Below are 19,274 nucleotides of genomic sequence, written 5' to 3'. Positions count from 1 at the left end.
GAAAAAGAAGCACAAAAACAACTGGAGGATTTGAAAGAACAACTCAAAAGGGTAGTGGCTGAGTATGAAAGTAGAGTTTGTTGAGATTTCCGTTGAAGTACTTTTATTTACAATTATAGATTAGGTTACTTCCTTCAACGGACTCAAACACGGCAAGTGTACCGGCCGTACAAGTAGTAAAAATATCGTATCCACAGGGATTAGAAGGTAAACTAAGCATTCATTGGCTACTTGTGACTTGAGAACAATCCCAATAAATATGAATATGAATTTAAGAACAAAACTACTGGAATTGTTAAAACACAAATAAATGAATTAGAAATGAAATGGGGTGAGAAATGGTAAAATGGACACTTGAAGTTGTGGGGGTTTGATTTCACCAAACAAACACTAGTGAATCCTATGTCTCTTGTTACATCCATTGTTCAGTCAACCATAAATTTACTCAGACCTAATTCCTTAGAGAAAGAGCCTAGGTGCAAAATATTGAATATCAATCCCTTGAGTACTCAATACCTCCACCCGCATTACCGGTTAGGATTTTAAGACTACTAATGGGTCAAGCCCTATCCCTAGGTACAATTCCCACTAGGTATATGTTCATAACTAGTTTCAAGGATATTTCCCAATACTCAATGAAACCTTAAATCATGCAAAGGGTGATCAAGCCAAAGCAAGCATTAAGCATAGAATCATACACAACAAGGAATGAAACAAAACATATATAACATTAAACACAAAAGGACTACAATAGAGTTTGTTGGTTACATCAAAACCCCAATACAATGGATAGAACCTCTCAAAACAAAGAGGGGAAAACTAAAATAGAGATGGAAGAGGAAAGGAAGAACCGAAGGAATGATCCACCGTGGGAGGCTTCCGAAGCCTGAGAATCCCTCCTGCAGAGCTCCTGGAGGCGCCCCTGGGCGAATTTTGGAGAAAACCCTCGACATTTTCCTTTTATGCAGCCCGAGGAGACAAATTAGGGTTATTGCGCCCGGCGCGTTACACATCGCGCCCGGCGCGGGCTTCCCCTGATGCTCAATGTGCTCTCGGCCTTGAATTGAGCCCGGCGCAATTATAAATTGCGCCCGGCGCGAGGTTCCCAAAGGCTGAGAGTACTCTATTTTATGCCCGCCCGGCGAGATTAATACGGCGCCTGGCGCGGTTGCCTGCTCTGCTCCTTAATTCTTTTGTTTTCCACTCCTTTAACCCTTTTTTTCCTCAATTCTCTACTTGAATACCTGCATATACAAAAGAAACCAGAATGAGAACAATTATATGCAATGATACAAAGAATGGAAGAATTTGATCATTAAATCTTGTATAAGTCTCATCCAAAAAGAGGTAAAATTGAGACTTAACAACTCCCCCAAACTTAGAACCTTGCTTGTCCTCAAGCAAAAGGTAATTAATCAAGCAGATAACAAGCAATGCATGTGTGTCAAATTCCTTATTCTTGGTTCACTTACAATTTCATTTCACAAGCATGAACCTTAAACGAATTTTCAGCCACAATTATTGCAATGGAACATGACAATGTGCAAACAAAAGTTTCAAAAGAGATCAAAGAACTGAGAAAAGCTAATGACTATCTATGAATGCATCCTCACTAGGAAAGTGTTTCTCTCATATGCACACTAGTGTATAGGGGTGAGTGTTTCTCTCATATCTACTACTCACGCCACAGGATTCAACTTTGCTCTTCGTTTCCAAATGAAACCAATGGTAATACACATGCAGGCACTTATCACAAGGGCTTTATTAGGGCAATTTAAGGTAATTAGGGTCAAGCATAGCGGTTTCATGGTTTTTCAAGGAATAAGGGTGCTATAGCTTAAGAGAGTACTTGAAATTTCTTCAATAATTTCTTTCTCCATACCCCAATGTATCATTTTAGCACATGCCCTCAACCAATTCCAGCCATTAGCCTTTATATGATGCATCTGTACACTTTTGCATCTTATTTCAAATATTTTTTTTTTTTTTTTTTTTTCTTTTTCTGACCACATACTTCTTCTTTCTCAAATTTCTTCATTCTTCAACTCCCCCAAACTTATTTGATGTCATCAATATACTCTCTTAACCAAAACAAGGATTTAAGGTTAATTTTTCAAAGTTGGGATAAGTGGAAGGTTGAGTGTTTAAGCTTAGGAAGATATGGGTCAAAAGAAAACTAAATATGGCTTTTTGGCTTAGATGGTTATCAAAATATAGAAATGCCTTGATCATGTAAATACACTACACTAGCAAACCACCCGGGAAACTCAAGCAAAGTCTATCATGCAACATAAGTGTAGTTTCTCTCATCAGTATTTAGGCTCAGACCTCACTCGGTTGGCATCCACAGATTATCACACTCAGCTCAGTCTATGATCAACATTGAAACCCGTATGCAACTAATCATGAACTAAAGCTCTAATATGACTTGAAAATGTCTAAAGTACACACACCATAAACATTAAGCAAACCTCAATCCAAAATTGATCACATACAAAACAAGTATTCAACAAGATTAAAAACCATGCTCTAGCAGGATATTCAAAAAGATGTACCAACCAGAGTAATCCAAAAACAATTAAAATACTGAAAATAACAACAGAAAAATAAATTGCAAACAGAGGTGAACTAAGGTGAGCTTCATCTATTTCCATCAAATTTGGTCATCTTCCTCAGTAAGTGCTCAACCGCATCTGCATCAGCAGCTCCACTCCCCCACATTTAGAAGCCTGGTCCCCAGGCCAACCAGTATATGCCTGCAAGTCCTAGTAACCAGAAGTTGTGAAAGAGTATAATCATGAAGAACATGGTGAGCATAGTATACAATGATGACCATACAATTATATCAAAAATGAAGAACAACCTTAGACCAAAATTAACCACAAAGAAACATGCTTGAAAACAGAGAAATATAGGTTTAGGAGAGTGCTCGCGCCGGGCGCAGCACAAACTCGCGCCGGGCGCCATATCAGTAAAAGGCCAACGAGGTTCAAATTCTGATACCGCGCCGGGCGCAGCACTAACTCGCGCCGGGCGTGGTACTCTGAAATGGTTACATTTTGCCTAAATTTGCTTTGAAGGGAACCTTGTAACCAACCAGAACCAGAATTACCTCATATCTCACACTCCAAACAAAGTATAACCTATATTTACTCATTTCAAACATGATTCACACACTTAACAAATAACACAAACAATACATAACACAAACAACATATAACACAAAACATATTTACATATAAACAAACAAGTCACAAATAGCTATAAATACTCAATTTGCCATTCTAATCCCCGGCAACGGCGCCAAAAACTTGTTGAGATTTCCGTTGAAGTACTTTTATTTACAATTATAGATTAGGTTACTTCCTTCAACGGACTCAAACACGGCAAGTGTACCGGCCGTACAAGTAGTAAAAATATCGTATCCACAGGGATTAGAAGGTAAACTAAGCATTCATTGGCTACTTGTGACTTGAGAACAATCCCAATAAATATGAATATGAATTTAAGAACAAAACTACTGGAATTGTTAAAACACAAATAAATGAATTAGAAATGAAATGGGGTGAGAAATGGTAAAATGGACACTTGAAGTTGTGGGGGTTTGATTTCACCAAACAAACACTAGTGAATCCTATGTCTCTTGTTACATCCATTGTTCAGTCAACCATAAATTTACTCAGACCTAATTCCTTAGAGAAAGAGCCTAGGTGCAAAATATTGAATATCAATCCCTTGAGTACTCAATACCTCCACTCGCATTACCGGTTAGGATTTTAAGACTACTAATGGGTCAAGCCCTATCCCTAGGTACAATTCCCACTAGGTATATGTTCATAACTAGTTTCAAGGATATTTCCCAATACTCAATGAAACCTTAAATCATGCAAAGGGTGATCAAGCCAAAGTAAGCATTAAGCATAGAATCATACACAACAAGGAATGAAACAAAACATATATAACATTAAACACAAAAGGATTACAATAGAGTTTGTTGGTTACATCAAAACCCCAATACAATGGATAGAACCTCTCAAAACAAAGAGGGGAAAACTAAAATAGAGATGGAAGAGGAAAGGAAGAACCGAAGGAATGATCCACCGTGGGAGGCTTCCGAAGCCTGAGAATCCCTCCTGCAGAGCTCCTGGAGGCGCCCCTGGGCGAATTTTGGAGAAAACCCTCGACATTTTCCTTTTATGCAGCCCGAGGAGACAAATTAGGGTTATTGCGCCCGGCGCGTTACACATCGCGCCCGGCGCGGGCTTCCCCTGATGCTCAATGTGCTCTCGGCCTTGAATTGAGCCCGGCGCAATTATAAATTGCGCCCGGCGCGAGGTTCCCAAAGGCTGAGAGTACTCTATTTTATGCCCGCCCGGCGAGATTAATACGGCGCCTGGCGCGGTTGCCTGCTCTGCTCCTTAATTCTTTTGTTTTCCACTCCTTTAACCCTTTTTTTCCTCAATTCTCTACTTGAATACCTGCATATACAAAAGAAACCAGAATGAGAACAATTATATGCAATGATACAAAGAATGGAAGAATTTGATCATTAAATCTTGTATAAGTCTCATCCAAAAAGAGGTAAAATTGAGACTTAACAGAGTTCAAGATGAAAAAAGACTAAATTTCAATCTGAATATGGACTATCAAGCCACATTGGGAGAGAAAAATCATCAGGTTATGGGCCTACAGGAAGAAATAAGGCAATTAAGGGACGTCATCGGAATACATGAAGAAAATCAAAGAATTTGGGCATATAATCTTGTGGATCGAGTTCAGCAAGTTAAAAACATGCTCCATGACACTTCTCACCTACTACAACGAGCTGAGGGAATGGCAATCCCACATTCCACTCCCAAAGAAATTTATGACTTCCTTGAATACTGTAGAGATATGATAGCAAAAATGAGAGAGATGGTTGTTAGCGGTGAATAATTTAAGTTATCATGATGTATTATACTATTGTTATTAATAAAATTTGCCAGCTAAGAGAGGATGTTCATGAAAAAGCTACTCGTTTCATATTACGCTTAGTACTTAGAATGTGACATTCTAAAGGAAAAGTTTAATTGATAATGATCACAAAGATCCACTGATTCCATGACCTAGTATCTAGAACGTGACGATCTAAGAAACAATTAAAGAAAGATGATCCACGTGATTCATGTGATTTATGTCTCTCCAACAATTTAACATTTTCACATACATGATGCATAGTCACATTTTCATATCATTACATACTCATTAAATTTTCTTATACAGTTTTATAAAAGAAATCAATTATTGAGGCAAAGAAAGCATCCCTTCGACACCCTTACGAGACACGTACAAAGACCAAAATCATGGAAGGGATGGTAGATGACTTGGAGCAACAGCATGAGGAGCTGAGAGGAGATGTAAATCAGTTGAAAGAACAAATGGGAAAAATTTTGGACTTGTTGCAGTCAATGGAATCCAAAAAAGGGGCAAATGGAGAGTCGTCTAAACAGCCTCATGAGTCACCTGATTACCCTCCTGGGTTTACTCCACGCACGCAACCCAACCCGAATGTTCAAAGGTACACACCACCTGTCATCCTAACGACCTCAGAAAATGACCATCATGTTTCCACTTCAAACCTTCAAGGCCAAGTTCCATTACCTCCATATGGTTTACCTCCGGGATACACGCCACCTATGGCTAATATTCCTGAGGGTAATCCATCTACCTCCACCTTAAACCCATCACATCAAACACAAACCCAAAACCTAACCCTTAAAGCTAATGACCCACAAATTCCAACCCACTCAATTGCTCATGCACCACCTAATGTAAGTCATGGCGAAAGGCCTCCTAATAACCAGGGATTAGTTCCTGCACCAACTGTTATTGTACACCATCGTCATTCGGAAGATATTTCCCATGATGATAAGCTTCAATCGTTGGAAGATAGATTAAAGGCCATAGAGGGATTCGACAATTATGGTTTCAATGCTGTGGACTTGTGTCTGGTTCCTGATGTTATAATTCCTCCCAAGTTTAAAGTTCCAGAACTTGATAAATACAAGGGAGATACATGCCCAAGGAATCATCTCACTATGTATTGTCGAAAGATGGCCTCCTGTGCTCATGATGACAAATTGTTGATTCACTTCTTCCAAGAAAGCCTTATTGGAGCAGCATTAAGTTGGTACATGAGCCTGGAGCGAGGAAGAGTACGCACATGGAAAGACTTGGCAGAGGCTTTCTTGAAACAGTACAAGTATAATATGGACATGGCCCCAGATCGCACACAGTTACAAAATATGATAAAGAAAGAGAATGAGACCTTCAAGGAATATGCCCAACGATGGAGAGGGGTAGCTGCTCAGGTACAACCTCCATTATTGGAAAAAGAGATGGTCACGATGTTCATTGATACACTCCAATCCCCCTTTTATGACAGGATGATTGGAAATGTATCATCAAACTTTTCAGATTTGGTCATCATTGGAGATAGGGTTGAGATGGGAGTTAGAAATGGGAAGATTGCACACATGACAACAGGATCCACAACCATCAAGAAACCCTTAGAAACCACAAATAAGAGGAAAGGAGGTGAAACAAATGCAGTGATGACAACACCAGTCAGACCTAACTACAATCCTATTTCTTTCATACCCAATTATAGACCCCAATATATGTATAACCCACAAATTGCAGCAGTTTCTTTGTCACCATACCCGCAACCTTATCCATCTAGAATGCCTTATCGGCCACCTACAGCGCCACCACAATTTCAAGTACCCCAAGAAAATCAATCGGCAATTTCGCCTCCCATGGTGAATAATGCTCAAAGAAGGGGAAATAATCAACCAAGGACTCTAGCTCCGATCCCTATGACCTACACTGAACTGCTACCACATCTGGTTCAAAATGCTCTAGTTGAGCCTCTTCCTATAAAGCCTGTCCAACCTCCATATCCAAGAGGTTTTGATTCAAATGCCAAATGTGAATATCATGCTGGGGCAATAGGCCATTCAACTGAGAAATGTTGGGGTTTGAAACACAAGGTACAAGACTTGATAGATGCAGGATTATTAAGCTTTAAGGAAAGCGAGCCGAATGTAAGAAATAATCCACTTCCAGGTCATGGGACTTCATCGGTTAATGCTATCAAAGAAGAATGTACTCCACAAGTGACAGAAGTAGAGAAGATCCGAACCCCCATGAGATTCATTTTTTCAGAATTGTGCAAATATGGGATGATTAAGGGAGAATCTCGCAAAGTAGGAGTATGCGATTTCCACCCTACAACCACACATTCTATTGAGGAATGTGGCAAATTCAAGGAAATATTACAAGGCATGAATAACTCAAACTTTGTTCAGGTGAGCCAGGTGCGTACAAAAGAGGATGTATTAATGATTCAATCAAACGAAAAGTCCAGCATGACTACTCCAAAACCACTGGTAATCACTTTCACAAAAAACACTTTCGCGTCAACACCTAGTACCCTTAAGCCACTTGTTGTGCAAATTCCAGCTCCTTTCCATTACAAGGACACTAAGGCGGTTCCATGGTGTTACGAAATGAAGGTAGAAAGTGAATATGTGAATGCCCAACAAAAAGAAGGAATTGACACTACAGAAACCAACGTAACAAATATCGCAGGAGTAGGTGGAATGACCCGTAGTGGTAGAGTCTATACTCCAGAAGAGTTAAGAGTAGAAGGCTTGACAAAAAACCATAAGCAAAAGGAAAATACAATTATCAATGAAGAGGTTTCAAGTGTTAAGAGGAGAGATGATGAAAAAGTCATGGGGAAAAAGAAAAAGGAAGTGTCGGATGAAGAAGTCTCAGAATTTCTTAAGTTTATTCGACAAAGTGAGTACAAGCTCATTGATCAATTAAATCATACTCCTGCAAGGGTATCTTTGTTATCAGTGCTGATGAATTCTGAAAGTCATAGAAAATTATTGATGAAGATCTTGAATGAAGCTCATGTGTCCAATGACATCACATTAGACACATTTGGCGGCATTGTTGGTAACATTACAGCCAATAACCACCTCACTTTCACAGATGATGAAGTCCCAGCTGAAGGAAGGGGACATAACAAGGCTTTACACATCTCTGTGAAATGCGCAAATCACATTTTGGCTAGAGTGCTTATCGATAATGGGTCCTCATTAAATGTGATGCCCAAGTCAACACTGGATCGATTGTCTTGTGATGGGACACATATGAAACCCAGTTCTATGATTGTGAGGGCCTTTGATGGATCACGAAGGGAAGTTATGGGGGAGATCGAAATCCCTGTCCAAATTGGCCCATTCACCTTCAACATAACTTTTCAAGTCATGGATATTAAACCTGCATACAGTTGTTTATTGGGAAGACCATGGATCCATTCAGCTGGGGTTGTTCCCTCTTCTTTACATCAGAAGCTGAAATTTATTGTGGAGGACAAGCTAGTGATTGTCTCGGGTGAGGAAGACATGTTGGTGAGTTGTCCTGCTCCCACCCGTTATATTGAAGCAGCTGAGGAGGCTTTGGAAACTTCGTTTCAGTCATTGGAAATAATTAGTACTGCTTATGTTGAATCTCCAATGGGAAGTCCACAACCATCAAGTGCATCCATGATGGTTGCAAAGGTCATGATGAATGGAGGGTATCAGCCAGGACTTGGGTTGGGAACATGCTTGGAAGGAGTCACGAAATTAATAGAATTGCCAGAAAACAAGGGTCGATGGGGGTTAGGGTACAAACCTACTCAAGCCGATAAAAGAAGAATGGCAGAAGAAAATAGAGAGAAAAGGTTGGCTCGTCTAGAGAATCGAGAGCCTAAAGTTCAGAGGATTCCCATTTGTCATCTTTATCAAAGCTTTCAAAGTGGAGGGGTGGTGCACGCAGACCAAGTGGCTATGATTAAGGAAGATAATGATGATAATCACGCCAACTTTGTGTGTCCGTGTGATCCATGTGAAGAGCTCCATAATTGGAAGATCATTGAATTTCCTGTGACTCTTAATTCAATTTCAAAGTAATTGTCACACAAACTCTACAATTATTCCCGTGATTTTAGTATGACTTTTTGTTAATGGGCTTGCATGTTGTCTTTCAGTATATCATATGAATGAAATGCATTTTGATCTTTTTGTCATATGTTCTCTCTATCCTTTAATCTTTCTTTTCTCTCATTTATTGCTCCAACCTTCATTTTCTTTCATCAACCCTAAATTGCAAATTCAATAATAACCATGCCAAAAATAATAACGCTAATATCCCATGTCACGATTTTGATCACCCCATTAATGAGGCTGAAGAAGATGACAATGACCTGAGCACTCCACCAGAAATAGAAAGGTTGATAGAACAAGAGGATCGGGTGATCCAACCCCATGAAGAGGAACTTGAAGTAATCAATCTGGGAAATGAAAATGATAAAAAAGAAATAAAAATAGGAGTTGCTATAAAAGGGGAAGAAAGAAATAAGTTGCTTAAGTTGTTATTTGAGTATGCTGATGTCTTCGCGTGGTCATACCAAGACATGCCTGGGTTGGATTCTAGCATAGTTGAGCATCACTTGCCATTGAACCCAGAATGCACACCAGTTAAGTAAAAATTGAGACGCATGAAGCCAGAGGTCTCTTTAAAGATAAAAGAAGAAGTAAAGAAACAATTTGATGTTGGATTCCTTGCAGTGGCAAAGTACCCTCAATGGGTTGCCAATATAGTTCCTGTCCCAAAGAAAGATGGAAAAGTTCGAATGTGTGTTGACTATAGAGACCTTAACAGAGCTAGTCCCAAAGATGACTTTCCATTGCCACATATAGATGTTCTAGTGGATAACACTGCCCGACATGCTTTCTTTTTGTTCATGGATGGATTTTCAGGATATAATCAAATAAGGCTGGCTCCTGAAGATATGGAGAAAACTACATTCATTACATCATGGGGAACATTTTGTTATAAAGTGATGCCCTTTGGATTGAAGAATGCTGGAGCAACCTATCAACGAGCTATGGTGACTTTGTTTCATGATATGATGCATAAAGAGATTGAAGTTTATGTCGATGATATGATTGCTAAGTCCAGGACGGAGGTAGAACATATCACAAATCTACAAAAGCTATTTGTGCGGCTAAGGAAGTATAAGCTCCGACTTAACCCTGCCAAATGTACTTTTGGTGTGAAGTCAGGAAAATTGTTGGGATTCGTGGTTAATGAAAATGGTATAGAGGTGGATCCTGACAAAGTGAGAGAAATTTTAGAAATGCCAGCTCCAAGTACTGAAAAAGAAGTTCGTGGTTTCTTGGGGAGGTTGAACTATATTGCCAGGTTCATATCTCAATTAACTGCAACCTGCAATCCGATTTTCAAGTTACTGCGCAAGAGTCAACCAGTGATATGGAATGAAGATTGTCAAAAAGCTTTTGAGAAGATGAAGCAGTATTTACAAAACCCTCCAGTTTTGGTACCTCCCACCTCGGGGAGACCTCTCATTTTGTATATCTCGGTACTTGAGGAATCTATGGGTTGTGCACTGGGGCAACATGATGCATCTGGAAGAAAAGAACAAGCAATCTATTACTTGAGCAAAAAGTTTACAGATTGTGAAAGAAGGTACTCTCTGGTAGAGCGAACCTGTTGTGCTTTGGCTTGGGTTACTCGACGTTTAAGACAATACATGTTAAGTCACACTACTTGGTTAGTGTCCAAGATGGATCCGATCAAGTATATATTTGAAAAGCCTGCTTTAACGGGTCGAATCGCTCGCTGGCAAATGTTATTATCAGAGTATGATATTGTGTATGTAACCCAAAAGGCTGTTAAAGGCAGTGCGTTGGCTGAGTATTTGGCTCATCAACCCATAGACGATTATCAATCAATACAATATGATTTTCCAGATGAAGATATCATGGCTTTGTTTGAGGAGGGAGAGTCCATAAATAGAAAGAAGTGGATGTTGTTATTTGATGGAGCTTCTAATGCACTGGGGCATGGAATTGGGGCAGTGTTGATCACTCCAGAGGACCGATTAATCCCTTTCACTGCAAGGTTGGGTTTTGATTGTACTAACAATGTGGCAGAGTATGAAGCATGTGCAATGGGGGTTCTAGCAGCTTTGGAGTTCAAGGCTAGAGTGTTAGAAGTTTATGGAGACTCAGCATTGGTTGTCCATCAACTCAGAGATGAGTGGGAAACTCGGGATTCTAAATTAATCCCATACCACTCATACATCAAAAATTTAATGGAACAATTTGAGGAAATAACTTTCCATCACATCCCTCGCGAGGAAAATCAACTGGCTGATGCCTTGGCTACATTGTCTTCGATGTTCAAGATTAGTCAAGGAAAAGAGGTTCCACTGATAAGAATACATAATCAAGGTCAACCAGCATATTGTCAAGCAATAGAAGAAGAACCAGATGGAAAACCATGGTTTTATGACATCAAACGCTATCTAAAAGACAGAGAATACCCTCCTAGAGCTTCAGAAAATGACAAGAAAACTTTAAGGAGGTTGGCAATGAGTTTCTTCTTAAATGGAGAAGTACTTTATAAAAGAAATCATGACATGGTATTGCTTAGATGCGTTGATGCTAAAGAAGCTATGGAAATCATGGAAGAAATCCATGAAGGTTCATTTGGAACACATGCAAATGGACATGTAATGGCAAGAAAGATCCTAAGATCTGGCTATTATTGGTTAACCATGGAGGCTGATTGCTGTAGTCATGTGAGGAAGTGTCACAAGTGCCAAATTTATGCAGATAATATTCATGTTCCCCCAACATCTTTGAATGTATTGGCCGCTCCATGGCCCTTTTCAATGTGGGGAATAGACGTGATTGGTCCAATAGAACCAAAAGCATCCAATGGGCATCGATTCATTCTTGTTGCTATCGACTATTTCACTAAATGGGTTGAAGCAGCTTCTTATGCCAGTGTGACCAGAAATGTGGTGGTCAAATTCATCAAGAGAGATTTAATTTGTAGATACGGGTTGCCAAGTCGGATCATTACTGACAATGGGACCAATTTGAACAACAAAATGATGAAAGAGTTGTGTGAAAGTTTCAAGATTCAACATCACAATTCTTCACCATATCGCCCTAAGATGAATGGGGCAGTGGAAGCAGCAAACAAGAATATTAAAAAGATTATTCAAAAGATGGTGGTCACCTACAGGGATTGGCACGAAATGCTTTTTTTTGCCCTACATGGATATCGCACTTTCGTTCGCACCTCTACTGGGGCAACTCCATATTCGCTGGTTTATGGTATGGAAGCAGTACTTCCCATTGAGGTTGAGATACCTTCTCTAAGAGTATTGGCTGAAACCAAACTAGAGGAAGCGGAATGGGTTCAGGCTCGCTATGATCAGTTGAACCTCATTGAAGAGAAAAGATTGAATGCCTTATGTCATGGTCAATTATATCAAAAAAGGATCAAGAGAGCTTTTGACAAAAAGGTTCATCCGCGAGAGTTTCAAGAAGGAGATTTGGTATTAAAAAAGATATTGCCACCCCAAAGAGATCATAGAGGGAAATGGACCCCGAATTATGAAGGGCCCTATATGGTAAAAAAGGCTTTTTCAGGAGGAGCTTTGATTCTCACAAATATGGATGGAGAAGATCTGTTGAATCCGATAAACTCTGATGCAGTCAAGAAATACTATGCATAAAGGAGAGCACAAAATAATAACAAAAAGAAAAGGCTCGCTAGGCTGAAAACCTGAAAAGGCAGCTTAGGCAAAATTTAGAGTGACCTGATAGGCTGAAAACTCGAAAAGAGCGGCCTATGCAAAAGTTAAGGTCTAAAAAAAAATAAAAGAAATACCCATTAGACTGAAGGGGCAACTTTAACAAATGCAACTTTTCTAAAGAAAGGCGGAGAAGGAGGAAGTAGATATGACAACCAAAGTGCGAAGCCGGGGCAAACTGGAAGGCCAAGGCAACATTAAGATGCTCAACAAGCATTTCACACCTTTAGAGGCCAATTAATGGGGTTCTCAAAATTGTTGATGTGGGGAATTAGTGTTGCTTTCCCCAAAAATATGATATGTTACTCTCCCATTGTTTTGTTTATCTCCACTCTCATATACTTGTGCTTTCTTCCTTGAAGCAATAAAAGCCCATATTCCCCACCATTCGTCATTTTTATGTGTTTATTTCATTATTATATGCTAAAAGTGCAACATGCGATGCAAGAAAAACCAATAAATAAAGTCAAAAATAGGCTAAAATATCTCAATTACGATGATTGATTCTAAGAGTCACAAAGAAATGAAAGATCCCTAGCTAACTTTATTGAGAAGATTACAAATGTTGACAATTTTGAATTGTACTATCAGACAAGATAGCTTATCTAGCGACGCAATAATTTGACAAAAGGTCAGTCTGAACACTCATGCTCGTGAGGGGGTCAAAGGTTGGAAAAATGATGCAAAAATAATAATAATAATAACGGGATGAAAGGTCAAAACTCATCTTGTTATTATTTTTCCATTAAAACCATTTCATTGCATGTCATGCATACATCATGAACCGATTGAATGTTTATTACAATTTCTAAATTTGAATTTTCCTATACTTACTTGGTTGTTGTCCCGATTCTTAATGTTTCGAGCTCCCGTGCTCACTCTTTAATTTTCAAGCTTCTATCAATCGTCTGAGTCCCCGTGCTCACCTTTTTTACTTTTCAAGCCTCTATGTCCACGCTTTTAATGTTTCAAGCTTCTATCAATCGTCTGAGTCCCCGTGCTCACTCTTTTACTTTTTAAGCCTCTATGTTCACTCTTTTAAAGTTCCAAGCCTCTATCAATATTTCGAGTCCCTGCACTCACTCTCAATCTTTCGAGCCCCTGTGCTCATTTTATCAATGCTTGGGCCCCCGTGTTCACTCTATCTTAAGTCCCTGTGCTCACTCTATCATTCTTTTGAGTCTCTGTGCTCATTCTTTTAATTTTCAAGCCTCTACCTATCTTTTGAGTCTTTGTGCTCACTCTTTTAATCTTCAAGCCTCTATGCTCACTCTATCAATCTTTCGAGCCCCCGCGCTCACTCTTTTAATTTTCAAGCCTCTATCCATCTTTCGAGCCCCCGCGCTCACTCTTTTAATTTTCAAGCCTCTATCAATCTTTTGAGCCCCCGTGCTCACTCTTTTAATTTTCAAACCTCTATCGTTCTTCCGAGCCCCGTGCTCACTCTTTTAATTTTCAAGCTTCTATCAATCTTTCAAGCCCCTATGCTCACTCTTTTAATTTTCAAGCCTCTATGCTCACTCTATCAATCTTTTAAGCCTCGGTGCTCATTCTTTTAATGTTTCGAGCTCTGCGCTCACCTTCTTTTGTGATTCGAGCCCCCGTGATCTTAACTCCCAACAGTTTGGAACCATGAGTCTACTATTTTTGTTGCTTGCTACAATATCGTGATTATCTTTTCTCTAATACTTGCAACTTTTGTTTTAGACAAAATTGGAGTTTAAGTCTTTACTTATCTTTTACTACTATGATATGAAAACTCGTGTTATTCATATCATTTGGTAAAAGTTAAGTAAAGAGGGGCAACTGTAAACACCAATTTTTTTTTTTTTAAATAAAAAACTCAGAAAATGCCAAATAGATGAAGCCAAAGTCTTGGTACTAGTAAGAAAGTCTTGGTTTTGGGACCCCATGCGGTAAAACAATTCTTAGAATTTCAAACTTAGCAAGCTGGTAGCAAAAAAAAAGAGACAGATCAAAGGGAGCAGTTGGAGACTTCACGGAAGCTTTGAAAAAATTTTCGGTGCTTATAAACAATTGATAAAAGAGAGGAAAAAAATGAAAAAAACAAAAGGGCAGTTGCCAAAAGCGGGGGGCGGGAGAGCCATAAAAAGAGAACAAAATGTCTAAACAAGGGGGGATTCGTTCCAGAAGGGGGAGGACGGAGAAAAGGGAGCGAGGGGAAGCACGGAGGACTCAAGCGGAAGATCAAGCAAGAGACTAAAATAGTGTAGGTATCAATTACTTTCTCCAATTTTCTTTGATTAAAACAAAATTTATTTATGGAATCGGAACCCTTCCCCTCAAACTTCAGCAAATCATTTTATGAATAAAACCTGGCCATAATGAAAGAGATACATAAAATGGGTTAACAAACACTACCAGGGAAATACAATTGAATAAGTTATCCCGAGAACCTTCATGCACTGCCGCATGCCAACACCGGGGGCAATTTCCAGCAGCAGCGATACTGAAGGCGATTTCCTTTTCATTTTTCTCTGTTTTTCCCCTGCTGCTACGAATTAATGCTTGACCCATTTGTTTTTCGTTTTCCCCTTTTGTTTCTTTCTTTCTTTTCCTATTCTTTTGTCCTATCTTGTTTTCATGTTCCATGGTGGGCTCAAAGTGGGTCAATGCCATCTTTTTTTTCTCACCCACTCACGTTGCATCAAGCCATGTAGGCTTATCATACCTCCTTTGTTCTTAGCCCATTTTTATTTTATTTTATTCCATTCTTTTCAATGTTCTCCTTTTTACATCACATTTTTTAAGGTATGCATTATATTAATATTTTATGATAATGGGTTTTTAACCATAAAAAACAATGTAGTATATCGTGGTAGATTAAATTATTTTGTTATTTATGTACATTAGTTTTTTTCTTTGGATAATAGTAATAGTTACTTTAATAATAATAATAATAATAATAATAATAATAATAATTTATTTTTAAAAATTAATAATATCTATTTTCTCTAAAAAATTATTTTTATGTGGTATCCCTTTAATCTTAGATGATAATATCTATTTCTTGTTTTAACAAAATTAGTTTACTTGATTTTATTGATTAAGTTAGTTTTTTTTAAGGTGCTAGATATTTATAACAACCAACAACAATAATAATATTTACAGTAATATTTTATTAATATATAATATAAATTATATCTATAAAAAAGAGATTATTTGAATGTGATATTCATTTAATCCTAGAACTTAAGGATATAAGTTGTGACAACTTATTATCATAAAAAAAAAAACTAAATTTAAAATATGATTAAAAATCAAATATAATATTACAATATTCAATATAAATATTTGAAGTTATTATATCAAAATTTTATTAAAGGAATGGTTAATTAGATGTGACATCTTTTTTAACCTTTGGAATTCAAAGTAAGTTGTGACAGCTTATCTTTAAATTTTTTTTTCCAAAAGTGAGAGTAAAAATAAAAAATGTTCTACCAAGAAATTTTAAGATCATAACATCTATAACAATAATTTTAATTATAATTCTATTGAATTGATTTTGGTGTACACTTTAGTCAATTCTATATTTTTAGGATGAATGAGCTGTGACGGTTCAAGAATCCTATATTTCACTAAAATAATATTTAATTAAAAAACGTCAACACTCAAATATTTTCCACAAAGAACTACGTGACTCTGATTCTTCATTACACATGAAGATACGTAGGAGCAAGAATTAAATCTTGTCGAGCAAAAAAAAAAATATATATATATTTGATTATTTTAGTGAGATAAATATTTTTATAAATTATAAATAATTAGTTTAATTAATTAAAGGTAATCGTCTTAGGACGAACGTTGTGAGGTGCTAATACCTTCCTCACACGTAATTGACTCCCGAACTCAAAATTTGGTTTTCGTAGACTGTTTTCTACTTTATGGTTTTTCCAATGTTTTTCCATATAAAAATAACATTGGTGGCGACTCCTCTTTTCAATTTATTTTTCGCCGTCCCGTCGCGACCGAGGTTGCTACACAATTCCACATCCAGAGTGAGGTTTCTTACTCCTCCCTTATTTTTATCAGCAAAAAGCGAAGAACATGGATCTCCGAAATGGTTTCCTCGTAATTCTTAAGAGTGTAAAAGAAAAATAAAAAACGTATTCATAAATTGACACGTTTCTCCTTTTAATATTAAACCTAATTTAACCTTCTTCTAATTCATCTATGGTTATTCAACCCTAATTCTAATTACGTTTTTTTTTCCTTACTTAATAATAATAATAATAATAAATATTAATAAAATATTATATTATAATATAATCCTCCTATAATTTAATCAAAATAAATATATAAAATAGAATTTTAACCTTAAAATATTTTATAACATCAATTCTTTAAATTTTATAATAAAACATATACTATTAATTTAATTGCGAAAATGTAAGATGTTACATTTGTAATTTGCTTGATTTTCTCGCCTCGAATCTCCACAAACTTCGTTCCAAATACTCCATTGGACAAAATAGTCTTATATATAACTATAATTAGAAAGTGTAGTCGTATTTCTAATATATTTCTAAATAATATCCACTTCTAAATATTTATAAACCTTTCAAAATTTAACGCACTTCTTAATTTCTGCATAGATTATTCATTAGTAATTCTAAATTTTCAAATTTTACATAACATTCCAACTATTTTTCTTAAGCACACCAAGCCTGAACTTGAACACTAACTTCATCGTCCCTTTGGATCCTTAATCTTAGAGAAAACTTTCTCGGGGATCAACCTGTCAGATTCCTTACTCTCACAGCTACCGTTGCTTGTCGTGGTCAATCCAGAGCTGTTACTATAATCTGAAACATGTTCACTACTACGGCTACTGCTCAACATGTCCTCACTATCTTCATAATCGCTACGACTCTCCATTACTCCAATTACATCACTTTCCTGAAGCTGCAGAACAAACTCGAGCACCCCAACGACGTCGTTCATGGAAGGTCGCTGAGTCCCATCCTCAAGCAAACAACTCACTGCAATCTCCCCAAACATGCGCAAACACGCGGGTGCTATCTGGCCCTTCAATGCTGGATCCACAATCTCACCCAGAGAGCCCTTCTGAAAGCGATGCTTGGCCCAATCAACGAGCGACATCTGTTGCTTCTCCACCGTACGTAGCAAAGGCTGCCTCCCAGACAATAGCTCCAAGAGCACCACCCCAAGCGAGTACACATCAGACTTCTCCGTCAAACGCTGTCGTTTGTAGTACTCCGGGTCTAAATATCCAATACTACCCTTCGCCTGAGTGCTCACATGGGTCATTGAAGAACCCGTGGGCCCAATTCTCGATAACCCGAAGTCCGAAACTTTGGCGACCCCTTTTTAATCCAATAAGATGGTGGTGCTCTTGACGTCGCGGTGAATGATCATGTGCTCGCACCTGTATGAAGATAATGCAGTCCTCTTGCAGCACCTATGCAGATCTGGAGCCTTTGCTTCCATGACAGGGAAGGGTTATCGGAGTCGTAGAGATGGTCACGGAGGGTTCCGCGGTCCATGAAATCGTAAACGAGTATCATCTCGTTACTCTCGTAACAGTAACCAATCAGGGAAACCAGATGGAGATGACGAAGTTGAGACAACATTTCGATCTCGTTCATGAACTCGCGCACAACTTGTTGAGAACCCGGTTTGAGCCTTTTGATTGCGACACGTGTCGAACCGTTGTCGACGTAGCCTTTGTACACATTCCCGAAGCCTCCAACACCAACTACGAAGAGTTCGTCAAAGTTATTGGTGGCGGTTTAACGACCCCGCTGGTCATTACACGCGGCACATTATACTGGAAACACCAAGTAGATAGAACAAGTATATAAATATAGGATCTAGAATATATAGATATACAAGTCCCAGTCTGACTAGAGTTAGAGTGTAAAAAAAAAAAACATCATCAACTGCTACATCAAGTAGCTAAACCACGAAAACAAAACATCCTAAGAGGATCAGCTCCAACTGACAGCTATAGCCCAATTACCAGCCACCGACCTATCCATGCTCTGCTCTCATACATAGTATGATCATTGCAGTCCAAACATCATGGAGACAATAAAAGGGTAAGCTAGTGTAAAGAATTCAACATATATATATATATATATATATATATATATATATATATATATATATTATATATGAATAGAACATCTACAGCTATCAGCACACCCACCAACTTATACTACACCACAGCAATTCAGCAATATCAGCACCGCTCAGCGGTTATAACAGCACCACAATAGTGGCTAACAGCACCGACATAGCGGCTATAACAGCACCACAATAGTGACTAACAACACCGACATAACAACTATAACAGCACCACAATAGTGGCTAACAGCACCGACATAGCGGCTATAACAGCATACGGCTCAACATTTCACAGCACAGCACAGCACATCAGCCCACAACATAATTAAGTAGTATTCAACATAGCCTACTACTCACACCTCAGCTCATCATTCTAGAGCACAGCAAAATCATATAATACAGCGTTTTAACTCATCAATAACAGCTAGCTCAG

At 38.2% G+C, this 19,274-nt stretch overlaps 1 long non-coding RNA gene and 1 pseudogene across 2 annotated transcripts; both read right to left on the bottom strand.

Moving 5' to 3' along the window:
* Positions 1-709: 709 nt before the first annotated feature.
* Positions 710-16,277, bottom strand: LOC145956972 (uncharacterized). 2 transcript variants are annotated; one of them, XR_014433409.1, is made up of 3 exons: positions 13,565-16,277; positions 4,600-4,883; positions 710-4,478 (listed from the first exon to the last, which is right to left on the bottom strand). It is a non-coding gene; the product is annotated as an uncharacterized LOC145956972 (long non-coding RNA). The 2 variants fall into 2 exon arrangements; XR_014433410.1 differs by lacking the exon at positions 4,600-4,883.
* Positions 16,278-17,318: 1,041 nt separating this feature from the next.
* Positions 17,319-18,504, bottom strand: LOC109794528 (receptor-like protein kinase FERONIA pseudogene; annotated as a pseudogene).
* Between the last annotated feature and the right edge of the window lie 770 nt (positions 18,505-19,274).

Source organism: Cajanus cajan, chromosome 4 (genome assembly GCF_000230855.2).
Source record: "Cajanus cajan strain Asha chromosome 4, NIPB_CcT2T_4, whole genome shotgun sequence".
Lineage (NCBI taxonomy): Eukaryota > Viridiplantae > Streptophyta > Magnoliopsida > Fabales > Fabaceae > Cajanus > Cajanus cajan.
The sequence above is the reverse complement of the archived record's forward strand: the minus strand, read 5'-3'. Positions and strand labels throughout refer to the sequence as shown.